General features: G+C 47.2%; 1 protein-coding gene across 13 annotated transcripts in view; it reads right to left on the bottom strand.

Moving 5' to 3' along the window:
- SCRIB (scribble planar cell polarity protein) overlaps positions 1-16,834 on the bottom strand; it is a gene marked incomplete in the record, with an annotated part of 447,609 nt that overhangs the window by 329,822 nt on the left and 100,953 nt on the right.

Raw genomic sequence — 16,834 nt, 5'->3', positions numbered from 1 at the left:
TGATCCGATTTTTGTTTGGTAAAACACCTGTCCACTCTGCTGATAATCCCCTGCCATAATAACTCGTAAACAGTTCCCTTTAAGTGTAATACAGCTGTTTAATCGATCATTGTTTTTTTTATTAATATATTTCTTTGTGTTGTGAATTGAACCTCCTCCATATTTGGGGACTTAAAAGGATATTGAGTATGAGATAGTTGTGTTACCTATGGTGGTGATTTATTTTCTTTCATATATCAATATCATGTTTTCTATCAAGATCCGTGTCTTGTTTAAACTGAATATGCATAAATAAAAATTTTTTTAAAAAATTGTTAAATTGGCAGCAGATTGCAAGGAACTGCAGAATGACCTTGTGAGATTAAAAGACTGGGCAGCTGAAATTTATTGTGGAAAAGTGCAAAGAGATGCACATAGGGAAAAATCATCCCAACTACAGGTCTACGATGCCGGGTTCTGAATTAGGAGTCACTAGCCAGGAAAAGGACCTTGGTGTCCTTGTGGACAATGTGCTGAAATCTTTGGCTCAGTGTATGGCGGCAGTCAAAAAAGCAAAGAGAATTTTAGGAATGATCCGAAAAGGAATGGAGAGTAAAACAGAAATTATATTGTCTCTGTATCGAGCCATCTTGAGTATTATGTGCAGTTCTGGTCGCCCCAAATTAAGACAGACATAACAGGATTAGAAAAGGTGAGAGGAGGGTGCTAAAGAGGATGTAATATCTCTCCTATAATGAGAGACTAGGCAGCTTGAGAGGAGATATGATAGTTCATAAAATCATGAGTGGGATGGAACAGGTAAATAAAGGATGATTATTTACCCTTTCAAATAATATAAAAAAAAAAACAAGGGGGTACTCCATGAAACTAACCACCAACAGATTCAAAACAGATCATGGAAAATATTCTTTCACTCAGCACACAATCAAGCTGTGAAATCTGTTGCCAGAGGTAGTGATCAAGGCGACGAGTAGAGCGGGCCTTAGAAGAGGTTTGGAGAAGTTCCTGGAGAAAAAGTCCAAAACACATTAGTAGCCAGGAAGACTAAAGATAGCTATTGCTATCCTTGGGAGCGAGTAACAGGAATTTAGATCTACTTTGTGGGATGTCAGCTATTTGCGGCCTGGATTGGCCAATGTCAGACACAGGACGCTGGGCTCAACGGACCTTGATCTGACCCAGCATGCAATTCTTCTGGTGTTAAGATCATGTGGGCAACATGTTATGTTATATTTACATGCCTGATTCAACTACCTGAAACCCATAACAGGATATTGGCGGTTGATGGTTCCCTCTTTTGGACTCCTTACCCGATGATTTGAGGGGTAGAATTGGGATATTCACAAAATTGCTATAAAAGAAGAGGTATTATAGCTAGGGAATTTGAATTTGCCAAATGTTGATTGGGACATCCTAGCTGCAGGAAGATCCTGCATTCTCTGCAAGGAGAATTGTTCCGTCAACTGATGATGGAACCCATACGGGAAAGGGAAATACTAGACTGGACTGTGTTTCTTTTTTTATTTATTTATTTATTACATTTTCTCAAATAATTTACAAAGCCATATACTTTGTACAGAAACAAAGAAACTATCTTAACAAAAGAAAATAATAGATAACCTACAAAATAATAGATAACCTACAAAACCTACAAGAAACATTACAATGTTGTAATGATCTAATTCTCCCACTGCCCGTTTTTCCCTTTCCCCCCCTCTCCGTTCATATCTCTTTGTTTTATAGTCTTGTATTTAGAAATTTGCACTCAGTTTTGAAGCTGAATATATTTCTTAGTTGACCATTTTGTGTCCCTCGTTCAAGCGTTTAAGATTTGTACTACTATGTTCCCTTAACAGTTCGATGTAATAGTTGTCCTATTACATTCCAGTACCAGTTCGATGTAATAACTTGTTCTACTGTAAACCGGGGTGAAAGCTAATTGCTAAACCTCGGTATATAAAAGCTCCGAAATAAATAAATAAATAAAAATCATTCATTATATCCTAGACCAGTAATGGTACTGAGAGTCGGGGAGAGGAAAAATACGTAAATGGGAGCCAAATCCAAAAAAAGAAACAATATCTTCTAGGAAAACACGACATGCAATCTACCCATTTTTTCATTCCTGGGACTTGGGACTTACTAATGGAGAGGAGGCTTGGAATATCTTCTAGGAAAACACGACATGCAATCTACCCATTTTTTCATTCCTGGGATATGGGACTTACTAATGGAGAGGAGGCTTGGAATATCTTCTAGGAAAACATGACATGCAATCTACCCATTTTTTATTCCTGTGGTATGGGCCTTACTAATGGAGAGGAGGCTTGGAGGACCCTTTTCCGAGAATCTATAAACATTTTTAATTGTTCAGGTAGGAAATACACATACACTTCATTATTTAATTTCAGTATATATTTGCAAGGAACTTTAATTGAAAGGTATCTCCTAATGATTGGGCTTCTCGGCGTAAAGCCAAGAAGCCTTTCCTCCTCTCCTGAGTGGACTTAGCTAGGTCTGGAAATATTTGTATAAAATTAACCCCTAAATTCTGGAAATAATTGTGCATGACTCAACTGAGGTCTTGCTCATATACAAAAGATATTAATAGTGTAGCTCTTTCTACTATCTCTATTGTGGAGGACTCTTAAGAATTCTGTTAAATTTTCCAAATTTAAGGGGTGGTGGTGTTCAATTCTTCCTCCCGGACGACGATATGGTAGGAAGCACACCCTATTAAAAGATGGATTATCTGATGCAATTTTCAATACCTCAGTCAAATATCTCCTGAGTGTGGTCCTGGGCAGTTCACCAATAACTTTGGGAAAGTTCAGTAATCTGAGATTTAATCGTCTCAGATGATTCCTCCATATATTCCATCTTCCTATTCAGAGACGTTTGTTCTTGTATAATAGTGGTCTGAACTTCTAGCCCTTTTTTTGTTCCAACTTCCAGCGCTTGTATCTGAAGTTTGTGGTCTTCTAATTGGGTATTACATTCCAAAGAAAAAGTATCCACTTTCAATACACTTGCAGCAATTTTTTAGGAACACTTGAACTGTAGACCCCAACTGTGCCACTAACTCCCATATAGAGTCTAAAGACACAACAGTTGGTTTAGGATAAAGATTCTCCACAACATTTAATTGGGGAAAACCTACTTGAACTGTGGGGACTTTATTCTCCTCAGTTATTGCTGCTGTTAAACTCACAGGCTCCAACGGTGTACCCTCTGTGACTATAGTTGAGTTCACCGGCTCACTAACAGCACACACCATCTCTATGGCTGCCTGTGAGGGCATCAACGATACTTTCTGCAGGAGTGGGGGGCTAAGGGAGACCCTCCCCAGGTGAGACAGAGGCTCCTTCTCTTATCTCACCAGCGGGGATATTTGCCACCTCCATATTCAGGTAGGATCCTGTGTACTGTGGGATGGTATGTTGTCCCAGAGGGATATTGGATGTAGAGGGAAATACTCTAACTTTCCCTTTTCGTTTAGAGGGCATATCAAAAAAAAGTCTCAAGTAGAAATAATGAGGACTTACCCGGGGCAATGCAGACACAGGAAGCATGCCTCAAATTTCACTTCCTCCCCCCGGCAGGATCGCGAGAGCTTACCCAGGAAGATTCAAAGTCCTTTTTCCTCAGCTGTGCGATGTAAGGACTCAGATTTTCTTGTTCCAATTTGGACAAAGCCGCACTTCCCTTTGGCACGCGTGGCTTCAGCGACACGCCGGCCGAGCACCGCTGAAGGGATGCTTTTAAGGTCCCCTCTGAAGTCCCAGCAGATGACGTCAGTGTCAGGATTCAGGCTGTCCGCGGCTGGGGCCCGTCGGAGCTGGATTCAATTCACTCCCAGTTGGGAGTTCAAACCTCCTTCCACTCTCGCTCTCTCTCCCAGCCCCAAGGACTGTGTTTCTGACGATATAGTGGATGATTATCTTGTATTCAGTGATCGGATGACGTGGTTTAGTATTAGAGTGCAGAAGGTGATGGTTCATGCTAAGCAAGGATCCTAGACTTCAGGAAAACCAACTTTATTAAAATGGGGGAGCACCTCAAGGAGTCATTAGCTGGATGGGAAAATCTGAGAGAATAGAAAAGCAGTGGTCAAAACTAAAAGGAGGTATTGTAAAGGAAAATAACCTTTTTGTAAAAAAGATAAACAAAAGGCGAAAGGAAAAAGAGGTCACTATGGTTTTCTAAAGAAGTAGCTGAAAAGGTAAAAGCTTAGTGTTCATAAACCAAGAAATCGCAGAAAGAAGAGGAGCTAAGAAAGAGCAATCTGCTCCATACGAGTACATGCCCACAATATCAGCAGGGGAGAGAAGAAGAAAAAAGGTCACAGCCCCAAGAGGAGAGTTTCAATCCTCACAATCTCAAGAACCCTGAGGCTACCTGAGCCTATTACCTCTCCCTTTGGGCTCTACTAGGACCTCCAAAGGACAGTCAACTGAGAGCCCTCCAAATGCTGCCCTAGACCAAATTAGAAAAGAGAAATACTGACGAGGTTTAGTACTGCAAGTGCTTCCCAACCCTCTCCTGGAGACTTGGCTCATGCAGATTCCTTGTGCCAATCCTGAAAACTTTACTGGTTAGGTGTGCCTCCAGGAGAGGGTTGGCAAACTCTGGACAACTGCACCTGCTCATATACTGTAAGTGATGTCATATACAATTTGTAGCTCTCCATCTCAGGATCCTATCTGTCTGGACTGGTATGGCAGGATAAGGAAAATGCGTTTGTTAAAATTTTGGTATTTTGATTAAAACTAAATCTTAGAGTCCATATAAGGATGGTAGACAGAGCTGCTAAGAACATAAAAGTATTATATTACTAATGACGACTTTCGGTCGCTCATTCAAGCATTAGTTTTAACTAAGCTGTGACGGAGTAGGTTGGATCATTAGATGACCAAGGAGTTAAAGGGCTCTTAAGGAAGATAATTTAGTCTTTCTGCAATGGCCTTAATTCTTTGCTTCTGTATTTACTAATGAGGATGTTGGGGAGATACCAGTTCCGGAGATGGTTTTCAAGGGTGATGAGTCAAATGAACTGAACCAAATCACTGTGTACCGGGAAGACGTAGTAGGCCAGATTAACAGACGAAAGAGTAGCAAATCACCTGGTCTAGATCGTATGCATCCTAGGGTTCTGATGGAACTCAAAAATAAAATTTCAGATCTATTAGTTAAAATTTGCAACCTATCATTAAAATCGTCCATTGTACCTGATGTTTGGAGGGTGGCCAATGTAACCCCAATATTTAAAAAGGGCTCCAGGGGTGATCCGGGAAACAAAAGACCAGTGAGCCTGACTTCAGTGACGGGAAAAATAGTGGAAACTATTCTCAAGATCAAAATCACAGAACATATAGAAAGACATGGTTTAATGGAACAAAGTCAGCATGGCTTTACCCAAGGCAAGTCTTGCCTCACAAATCTGCTTCATTTTTTTTTTGAAGGGGTTTATAAACATGTGGATAAAGGTGAACCGGTAGACGCAGTGTATTTAGATTTTCAGAAGGCGTTTGACAAAGTCCCTCATGAGAGGATTCTAAGAAAATTAAAAAGTCATGGGATAGGAGGCGATGTTCTTTCGTGGATTGCAAACTGGTTAAAAGACAGGAAACGGAGAGTAGGATTAAATGGACAATTTTCTCAGTGGAAGGGAGTGGGCAGTAGAGTGCCTCAGGGATCTGTATTGGGACCCTTACTTTTCAATATATTTATAAATGATCTGGAAAGAAATATAAGTGAGGTAATCACATTTGCAGATGTTACAAAATTGTTCAGAGTAGTTAAATCACAAGCAGACTGTGATACATTGCAGAAGGACCTTGAGAGACTGGAAGATTGGGCATCCAAATGGCAGATGAAATTTAATATGGACAAGTGCAAGGTGTTGCATATAGGGAAAAATAACCCTTGCAGTAGTTACACGATGTTAGGTTCTATATTAGGAGCTACCACCCAGGAAAATGATCTAGGCATCATAGTGGATAATACATTGAAATCGTCTGCTCAGTGTGCTGCGGCAGTCAAAAAAGCAAACAAGAATTATTAGGAAGGGAATGGTTAACAAAACAGAAAATGTCATCATGCCTCTATCGCTTCATGGTGAGACCTTGAATACTGTGTGCAATTCTGATCACCGCATCTCAAAAAGGATATAGCTGCACTGGCGAAAGTGCAGAGAAGGGCAACCAAAATGATAAAGGGGATGGAACAGCTCCCCTATGAGGAAAGACTAAAGAGGTTAAGACTGTTCAGCTTGGAGAGGGGGATATAATAGAAGTCTACAAAATCATGAAAGGACTTGAACAAGTTTAATATAAATCGGTTATTTACTCTCTCAGATAACAGAAGGACCAGGGGGCACTCCATGATGTTAGCATGTAGCACATTTAAAACATGTCGTAGAACATTCTTTTTCACTCCGTGCATAGTTAAGCTCTGGAATTCATTGCCAGAGGATGTGTTACAGCAGTTAGTGTAACTGGGTTTAAAAAAGGTTTGGCTAAGTTCCTAGAGGATAAATCCATAAACTGCTATGACGGTAATTAATAAGCAATAGCAGCTTGTGATCTATCTAATGTTTGGGTACTTGTGACTTGGATTGGCCTCTGTTGGAAACAGGATATTGGACTTGATGGACCCTTGGTCTGACCCAGCATGGCAAGTTCTTCTGTTCTTATGTACTCATTATTGCTTTAGCACTATACACTTATTTCCTCATCTAATATTTGGAATGTATGGGCTGTACTAAAGACTGATATTGATTATGATATATCTTCATTTATCATTTTATATTACTGTTTCTTATTCTGGTTCACTGTTTGCGTTTCATTTCCCTGTGTATTTTACAGAAAAGTAGTGGGCGGGTTTCTAGGGTGGGAATATGAGAATACTGGTTTCCTTTGTTGTACTGTCAATATTTTTGTCATGATTATTTTTGGATTTTGATCAACATTATGACTGACAGTTGGAAAAATTGTTTTCTTTTGCCACTGTATTCTCTAAAAACTGTATAAATATAGTGAATTAAAAAAAATATATATATCCGTTTGATAGAAAGCAAACTGCCACTTATTTCTAAAGTGCTACGCAATGCTGCAGAAAACAAAACGTCCGCCTCCAGCAGGGCGAACATGACCTGGACACACATGCACTGGGAATGCCTCATGTCGTATGGAAGAGAGCTCAGATGTTACCTTGGCGGCGAGACACGAGACAGGGTACAAGAGTGGGCATGTGTGTGTACTCTGCAGTCTGGCACAGTCTATAATTAAGTGCGCTGTCAGGACTGAGCCTGCCACTGTGGAGCTTCTAAAATCGTCTTATACAAGCAAAAATAACAAGCAACAGCCATTTTTAGTTAATACATGCAGGTTCCACTGCAAAGTCGCTGTCTGCAGCAGCCACAGATCTCTCATACTGTTGAAGCAGAGTAGAGGGGCAACTTCACTTGGGATGGGATATTGCCAGTCCAACTTTTCTCCAAAACTCTCACTCTCGTTACTGCTGTCCCAGAATTCTTCCACATACTGCAAGATCAGTGGAACAGAACTGCTTTCTGCACTCCCTGCACACAATCAGTGTAAGTTCTCAAGTGCTGCGTCTTCGGAATTTTGGCTTCCTTCCTCTAGTTATTTATCGAGTTTTATATACCGTCATTCGGTTTCGCCATAACAGTTTACATTATATTAGTTAGCCACACTGCTCTGGACATATGGGTTATGTCCATCCCCTTTCAGGCTAAGATCTCGTGTCTCTGAAGATCTGACTACTCCTCTCCTCCAATATCAGGCACCAAGGCCTCTCCACCTTCCCAGCAAAGATATTAAAACTGGAAAAGGATGAAGCAAGATCAAGATCACACAATCCTGAAATCCCTGCTTGGGATGGTCCAGACAGGTGTGCAAAAAACAGATAAAAGTCAAAATACCCAATACATGCCATGCTCCCCACCTATTTCCACAGCTGAGACATACCAGAGTTATAATTTAATGGATGGGAAACACAGCAGCCTGAATCTATTGATTTGTGGTGGAGGCAAAAACAAAAAGAACAAAGGACCAAGATCTACAGGGAGAGAGGGAGAATGAGAGGTAAAGCCTGGGATAAGCCCAGAGGATCCTTAGCTGTGGGGGAGTGAGGGGTAACGCCTGAGATAAGCACAGGAGGATCCTTAGCTGTGGGGAGTGAGGGGTAAAGCCTGGGATAAGCACAGAGGATCCTTAGCTGTGGGGTGAGTGAGGGGTAAAGCCTGGGATAAGCACAGAGGATCCTTAGCTGTGGGGGAGTGAGGGGTAAAGCCTGGGATAAGCACAGAGGATCCTTAGCTGTGGGGTGAGTGAGGGGTAAAGCCTGGGATAAGCATAGAGGATCCTTAGCTGTGGGGGAGTGAGGGGTAACGCCTGAGATAAGCACAGGAGGATCCTTAGCTGTGGGGAGTGAGGGGTAAAGCCTGGGATAAGCAAAGAGGATCCTTAGCTGTGGGGGAGTGAGAGGTAAAGCCTGGGATAAGCACAGAGGATCCTTAGCTGTGGGGAGTGAGGGTAAAGCCTGGGATAAGCACAGAGGATCCTTAGCTGTGGGGTGAGTGAGGGGTAAAGCCTGGGATAAGCACAGAGGATCCTTAGCTGTGGGGTGAGTGAGGGGTAAAGCCTGGGATAAGCACAGAGGATCCTTAGCTGTGGGGAGTGAGGGGTAAAGCCTGGGATAAGCACAGAGGATCCTTAGCTGTGGGGGGAGTGAGGGGTAAAGCCTGGGATAAGCACAGAGGATCCCTAGCTGGGGGGAGTGAGGGGTAAAGCCTGGGATAAGCACAGAGGATCCTTAGCTGTGGGGGGGGGGGGGGTGAGGGGTAAAACCTGGGATAAGCACAGAGGATCCTTAGCTGTGGGGGAGTGAGGGGTAAAGCCTGGGATAAGCACAGAGGATCCTTAGCTGTGGGGGAGTGAGGGGTAAAGCCTGGGATAAGCACAGAGGATCCCTAGCTGGGGGGAGTGAGGGGTAAAGCCTGGGATAAGCACAGAGGATCCTTAGCTGTGGGGGGAGTGAGGGGTAAAACCTGGGATAAGCACAGAGGATCCTTAGCTGTGGGGAGTGAGGGGTAAAGCCTGGGATAAGCACAGAGGATCCTTAGCTGTGGGGGAGTGAGGGGTAAAGCCTGGGATAAGCACAGGGGATCCTTAGCTGTGGGGGAGTGAGGGGTAAAGCCTGGGATAAGCACAGAGGATCCTTAGCGGTGGGGGAGTGAGAAGTAAAGCCTGGGATAAGCACAGAGGATCCTTAGCTGTGGGGGAGTGAGGGGTAAAGCCTGGGATAAGCACAGAGGATCCTTAGCTGTGGGGGAGTGAGGGGGTAAAGCCTGGGATAAGCACAGAGGATCCTTAGCTGTGGGGGAGTGAGGGGTAAAGCCTGGGATAAGCACAGAGGTTCCTTAGCTGTGAGGGAGTGAGGGGTAAAGCCTGGGATAAGCACAGAGGATCCTTAGCTGTGAGGGAGGGAGGGATAAAATCCTGTTTTATAGAATAAATACCCTGTTCACATTTATCTAGCAATCACAAGCACAAACACAGCAGCCTGAATCTATTGATTTGTGGTGGAGGCAAAAACAAAAAGAACAAAGGACCAAGATCTACAGGGAGAGAGGGAGAATGAGAGGTAAAGCCTGGGATAAGCACAGAGGATCCTTAGCTGTGGGGGAGTGAGGGGTAAAGCCTGGAATAAGCACAGAGGATCCTTAGCTGTGGGGGAGCGAGGGGTAAAGCCTGGGATAAGCACAGAGGATCCTTAGCTGTGGGGGAGTGAGGGGTAAAGCCTGGAATAAGCACAGAGGATCCTTAGCTGTGGGGGAGTGAGGGGTAAAGCCTGGGATAAGCACAGAGGATCCTTAGCTGTGGGGGAGTGAGGGGTAAAGCCTGGAATAAGCACAGAGGATCCTTAGCTGTGGGGGAGTGAGGGGTAAAGCCTGGGATAAGCCAGAGGATCCTTAGCTGTGGGGGGAGTGAGGGGTAAAGCCTGGGATAAGCACAGAGGATCCTTAGCTGTGGGGGAGTGAGGGGTAAAGCCTGGGATAAGAACAGAGGACCCTTAGCTGTGGGGGAGTGAGGGGTAAAGCCTGGGATAAGCACGGAGGATCCTTAGCTGTGGGGGAGTGAGGGGTAAAGCCTGGGATAAGCACAGAGGATCCTTAGCTGTGGGGGAGTGAGGGGTAAAGCCTGGGATAAGCACGGAGGATCCTTAGCTGTGGGGGAGTGAGGGGTAAAGCCTGGGATAAGCACAGAAAAATATAACAAACCGAAAGAAACCAAACTCCTCGGGGTGGCAGGCGGGTTTTGTGAAGACTAACATCCTGCTGTCCTTGGAGAACACCTGCTATAGGTAAGCAGCTCTGCTTTCTCCAAGGTAGTCCTCACACATGGGTGATTATGTAGCTACAGGCAGCACAGAACATGGGCCAACATGCACAACAACTGGAGCTGCTAGAACTGAGGGAGCAAGCCTGCACCCAAGGAAGGGGCCCAAGGTAGGAAGAGTTGGGTTATCATGGCTGAAGAAGATTACGGAGGACCGAATGACCAAAATGACTGTCAGGTCGTCCATCCTTTTCCAGACAATAATGGGAGGCGAACGTGTGGAGAGAACTCCAGGTCGCCGCCTTGCTAATCTCGTGAATGGGGACGGCACGCAAGTGAGCCACCGAAACCAACATGGTCTGACTGGAATGAGCCTTGACGTGATCCTCAAGCTGCACGCCCGCTTGGGTGTACCAAAAGGAAATACACTCCGCTAGCCAATGGAATACGGTCTGCTTAGACACTGCGACTCCCAACTTGTTTTTGTTGAAGACAAAAAGCTGAGTGGACAGACGGTGAGGTGCCGTCCATTCCAGGTAAAAGGCCAGGGCCCGTTTACAATCCAGAGTATGCAGGGCACATTCACCCTGGTGAGTGTGTGGCCTTGGAAAAAAGGAAGGCAACACAATGGACTGATTGAGATGGAATTCTGTGACCACCATCAGAAGGAGCTTCAGGTATGTTTGCAAGACCACCTCATCATGACAAAACTTTGTATAAGGGGAGGGGGGGGGGGGGGGGGTATGACACCAGAGCCTGCAGCTCGCTGACCCTGCGCGCTGAAGTAACCGTCATCAAGAAGATGACCCTCCAGGATAGGTACTTCAGATCGCAAGACCGCAGGGGCTCAAATGGAGCTTTCATGAGCTGGGCCAGATCTATACCGAGGTTCCAGGAGGCTGCTGGGGGCCAAGTAGAAGGCTTAAGTTGCAACAAGCCTCGCATGAACCGCCCCACAAGCGGGTAGGTGGAAATGGAAGTACCATCCTTCCTCTGATGGTATGCTACGATGGCATTAAGGCGAACCCTCACCGAAGTTGTTCGCAAGCCCAACTCGGAGAGGTGCAACAGGTAGTCCAAAAGCTGCAGTGAGGAACAAGAGAAGGTATCTAGACCACACTCAACGCACCAAGCCGAAAACTTCTTCCACTTGAGATTGTAAGATCTTCTCGTGGAAGGTTTCCTGGACTCCAAGAGGACTCAAGACATGCCTTCCCGAAAGGCCCAGTGCCTGTACGGTCACCCAGTCAACATCCAAGCCATGAGGAACAAGGCTTGGAGGTCGGGATGGTGAAGCCTGCCCTGGTCCTGAGAGATCAGGTCTGGAGCAGTCCCTAGCTGGATCGAAGGCGCGAGGCCAACTCCCATAGAAAAGGGAACCAGACCTGTCAAGGCCTAAAGGGTGCAACCAGGATCATGGTGCCTTGATCTTGTTGGAGCTTTGGAGTGTTTTTGAGATTAGCGGAAGAGGAGTATAAGCGTACAGCAGACCAGTGCCCCAGTTACGTGAAAAGGCATCAGACACAGATCCCCTGTCCACCCGTCCCAGTGAGCACTTCTTGTTCTTTGGGGAAGCGAACATATCTATGTCTGGGGTCCCCCATAGGCGAAAGATGCGGTTCGCAACCTCTTGATTCAGGGACCACTCTGAGTCGGAAGGCCTGACTCAAAGAGTCTGCCAAGACTGCCGTCCCGGGGAGATGCACAGCCCGGAGGAAGAAGCCATTCGGCCCATGACCAGATTTGGACTGCCTGTTGGCAGAGGAGGTACAAAACCCTGCCCCTCCTTGCTTTTTCAGATACCAGATCACCACCTGATTGTCAGTCTGATCCAGGACCACTTTGTTCTGTAGGTGCTCCCTGAATGCCTTCAGAATGTAACAGATCGTCTGTAACTCTAGGAAATTTATCTTGAAATACCACTCCTGCTGGAATCAAAGACCTTGAGTGTGGAGAGATCTGCAACATGGGCCCCCCCCCCCCCCAACCAGTGTAAAACGTGTCTGTGGTGAGGACGATCTGCGGCTGTGGGCCCCAGAAGGGCATACCTCGCTCCAGATTGGATAGGGTTTCCCACCACATAAGGGACTGCTGGAGGAAAGTAATAATCAGGTCATGAGCCCGAAGATCCTGGGTGGCTTGGCATCACCGGGAACAGAACGTCTACTGCACTCTGCGCATGTGAAGCCGAGCAAACAGAGTGACACGCACCATCACTGCCGTATGTCCCAGAAGCCTCAGAACCTGGTGCACCAAGACATGGGAGCACCCGGAGACTACTCGAGCAAGAGCAGCAAGGGTTTCTGCTCTACTTCAAGGCAAAAAGGCCTTTTTCTGGACAGTGTCCAGTCTGGCCCCACAGACGTCCAGTTGCAGTGATGGCTAGAGATGTGATTTTGGATAGTTGATCAGAAATCCCAGATTTTCCAAGGCATGTATGGCGGACTATAGGGAACGCAGCACTCCCTGCCTGGAGTTGCTCTTGATAAGCCAATCATCAAGGTAAGGGAAGACATGTACTCCTTGCCTCCAAAGATAGGCCCCCCCCCCCCCCCACTACCTCCAGGCATATGATGAAGACGCAGGGCGCAGATGCGAGACCGAAAGGCAGCAATCCTGGTAGTGCTCTTCCTCTACCTGGAACCATAGATACCTCAGATCCGCCGGAGAACTGGAGATATGGGCTTATGTGTCTAAGATCAAGGGAGCAGAGTCAATCCCCAGCTTTGAGGAAGGGAGATCAAAGTGACCAATGAAACCATCTTGAACTTTTCTCTGACAAGAAACCGGTTTAACGCCTCAGGTCCAGAATGGGGCGAAGGCCCCAGTTTTCTTGGGAATCAGGAAATACCTGGAGTAGAACCCATCCCCCTGTTGGCCTGACAGGACTGGTTTGACAGCTTGAGCCATTAAGAGGACAGAGAGCTCTACTCAAGAGTATCGGCTGATTCTCTACACCTCTCCACCGGGGACACAGGGGGGGGGGGAATGGAGTGGAGTTTGTTGAAAATGCATTCTGTATCCCTGCCTCACAATGGACAGGACCCAGTGGTCCGAGGTAACTGACATCCATCATTCTGCAAATAGCTGTAGGCAGCCCCTCACTGGGAGGGTTGGCACTGTGGGGTAGGGTTAGCTGGCTCAAACCCCATGGCCGCCAGTCAAAATCCCACAACAGGGTTTTGCAGCGGGGCCCTCAGTCTTGCCGGTGCCCGTTGAGGTCTCGATCTAGAGGCTGGCGGGTAGTACTTGCACAGCTGGTAAAAAGGCCGTCTTAGATATTGCCTAGGAGGCTTTTTGCTGGAGGGCTGAGTGTCCAAAGAGCTGGCTGACAACTGTTAAAGGGTTTCATGATAGTCCTTCATCTTGTCCCTGAACAGGTTCTCCCATGTACAGGGCAGATCTGCCAGACGGTCCAGCACCTCAGGGCGGTCGGAAGCGCGTAGCCAAGCCATGCGACGAGCCCCAATGCCTGCTGCGGCAACTTTCATAGTTGTCTCAAACATGTCGTACACAGAGCGGACCTCACGTTTATCACAGACAAGGCCCTGCTGAACTATTTTCTGGAAGTCCTCCTGAAATTGTTGCAGGAGGTATTTCCCCAACTTGTTTCCAGAGGTTTCTGGAGTACTGCCCCATACAGAGTAGATAGCAAGCAACCCTAGGTCCCAACGTAAGAGCACTGGAATACCCAGCATTTGAGAGCATCCAGAGCTCTGTGCTCCTGGCCCAGGGGGTTGAGGCACGAGTCCAAAGTCTCTTTGGTGAGGTAGCTGACGGTGCTGAAACCCTGTGGAGGGTTGGACCAAATAGACTGCGTCCATCTTCCGGTTCACAGGAGGAATGGAGATGGGATGTTCCCAGAGTCGGAAGACTAGATCCTTAAAGATGTCATGTACTAGAACAGCCACCACTTCTTTAGGAGCATCAAGAAATTGCAAGATCTCCAACATCCTGGGACGAGAATCCTGTTCTGTTAATAGCTGGAAAGGCAGTGAACTCCACCATGGCCTTAACAAAACCAGCAAAAGAAATATCCTGTGGAGGGGATTTCCACCTCTCCTCCAGTGAAGAGGGTTCCGAAGGCAAGTCCTCTGATTCTTCGGTGGAGGAAAAAGATGCCTCTCCTTCCCAGGGATCATAGGAGGCTTCCCCCTCGCTTTGAAGATCCAGAGATGCGGGGGAAGGAGCTCATACCTGCACCCTGAGTCTCGAGGCAGAGGGCTGCGGGGCACCGGCGGAACTGAAGATGGAACAGAGAGCACCTGTGGGATCTGGGGTCATATGGGCACCGATGGATCCAGTCGCCTAGGGAGCATCGATGGCACCGAGGGCATCGGCCCTGATGGAGCCAGGAGTGCCAGAGGTTGCCAGAGTGCTGTGCGTGGCTGAGGCGCCGTTGACCCTGATCGACCTTCCTCATCCGAGGAGTCGCTCACCGGTTTGGGGACCAGTGGCAGCAGCAGTGATGCTCCCTTCAACTGCAAAGGGGTTTGGGGCTTCGTAGCTGGCTCCGTCCGTAAGACGCCGAGCAGCAGATCCAGCCTCTCCATGAGAGGCGCCAGCACCAATGAAGTCTGCTCTTGTGTCTGAGGCGGTACCAGAGGAACCAGAGGCTTGATGCCCTACAGGGCCCGGCCAACCACCAACGCTTCTCTAACTCCTCCTCAAAAACTGCTGAGGGGGGGGGGGGGGGGCAGCAGAATCGGATCAACCCCAGAGTCACGGGGAAGAACCCAACCTTCTATCGGTATTGGTAGGGACTGCCTCGGGAGGACCGGAGGGTAGTATCTTCCACTGAAGACTCAGAGACTGCTTTGGGGAGGCACCGATGCGGTCGATGCCTTCCTGCGGTCTGACTTCGAAGAGGATGAACAGCGTCTTCTCTCGGTGCTCACCTCGGTCCTTCCACGGGACCGATGGAGATGGGGAGGAAGCAGACCTGGATCGAGAAGAGATTGACCTCGCTCGGTCCCCTGCCCCTATCTTGGAATCAAGGATCGGTAGCAAGGGGGGGGGGTGTCGATGCAGAGACTCCCTTCCTTTGTTGTGTAGAAGTACCGGATGCTAACGACGGATCCGATTTCTTACTGCCGAACAGCTTTTCTATTTTGTCTAAATGTGCCCGAAGGCCCTTAAGGGTCATCTGGGCACAAAGATTTCAACCAGGGACATCGTGCGACACCTCCAGGCAGGGGACACAGACCTCGCGGCGGTCTGTGATGGACATGGGTCTGGGGGGCATTGGCGAAAGCCGGACACCATATCGAAAAGAACACAGCATGCGGTTGATGACCTCGCCTGGAGGTAGTGGGGAGGCAACACAGTCGATAATTGACCGCGAAGTACCAGAAAAACCTACTGAGAGCAACGAGGAGAAAACCCTGAAAATGCAGAGGAACCCAGCGGAACGCGGGAAAGAAGAAAAAAACGTGAGCTCCACAGCCTTGAGGCTTCAGCTTCGTGGAAAAAGAAAGACTGAAGAGAGACCCCGCATGGATGCTGAGCACGCTCAGTGCGTCTGTCCAGGTTTCTAGAGCTGGGCTCCATCTGATGATGTCCCACCCATGTGTGAGGACTGCCATCCTGCTTGTCCTTGGAGAATACTGGTGATTCCCACTCACAGCAAACTAGTCACTTGCAGCAGCGCTTCCAAAATAAAAGTGTGTCTTACCACCAAACAAGACCTCTGGTATTTATCCCTGCACAAGGCTCAGCACTACGTGACTGGTGAGCAGCTACGTCAGCAGCTATCAAGGAGGATAACTCCAGGAAGGCTACTGGAGTGGTTAGTGCAGTTAGTGTAGCTGGGTTCAAAAACGGTTTGGATACGTTCTTGGAGGAGAAGTCCATTAACGGCTGTTAATCAAGTTTACTTAGGGAATAGCCACTGCTATTAATTGCATCAGTAGCATGGGATCTTCTAGGTGTTTGGGTAGTTCCCAGGTTCTTGTGGCCTGGTTTTGGCCTCTGTTGGAAACAGGATGCTGGGCTTGATGGACCCTTGGTCTGACCCAGCATGGCAATTTCTTATGTTCTTAGGTTCTTACTGCACAGACGTGTGCAACATCTGTCTCTCTGCCGATCACCAGCTCTTACATACCGGTGGCCTTCAACAGACCTGTCTCTCATAAGCGAGATCAAATAACTCCCGGGGCAGTAAAAGGGAGAACGGCTCCATGCACGAAATCCTAATAGGGAAGAGCTGAAACTCAACGGGCCTCAGCCCTTTGGGGAGGAATCTTAATGCCCGATATCGGAGAGGAGTGGGCAGATCTTGAAAGGAGGCAAAAACGTGATGGTGTTGGGAGTCAGCCCCGAAAGGGGGCAGTACAGAGCCCGGGGCTGGAATCTGGAGCCACCATGGTATTCAGAATATGCTAATGTTAATCAGTCATGATAGCACGTGCACATCACCGTTTGTATTTATTAGAACAAGTCGTTCACGTTAACAGGAAAACAACTTCCAA

Source organism: Rhinatrema bivittatum, chromosome 2 (assembly GCF_901001135.1).
Source record: "Rhinatrema bivittatum chromosome 2, aRhiBiv1.1, whole genome shotgun sequence".
Taxonomy (NCBI): Eukaryota; Metazoa; Chordata; class Amphibia; order Gymnophiona; family Rhinatrematidae; genus Rhinatrema; species Rhinatrema bivittatum.
Note: the sequence above shows the minus strand (reverse complement) of the source record. Positions and strands in the feature narration are given on the sequence as shown.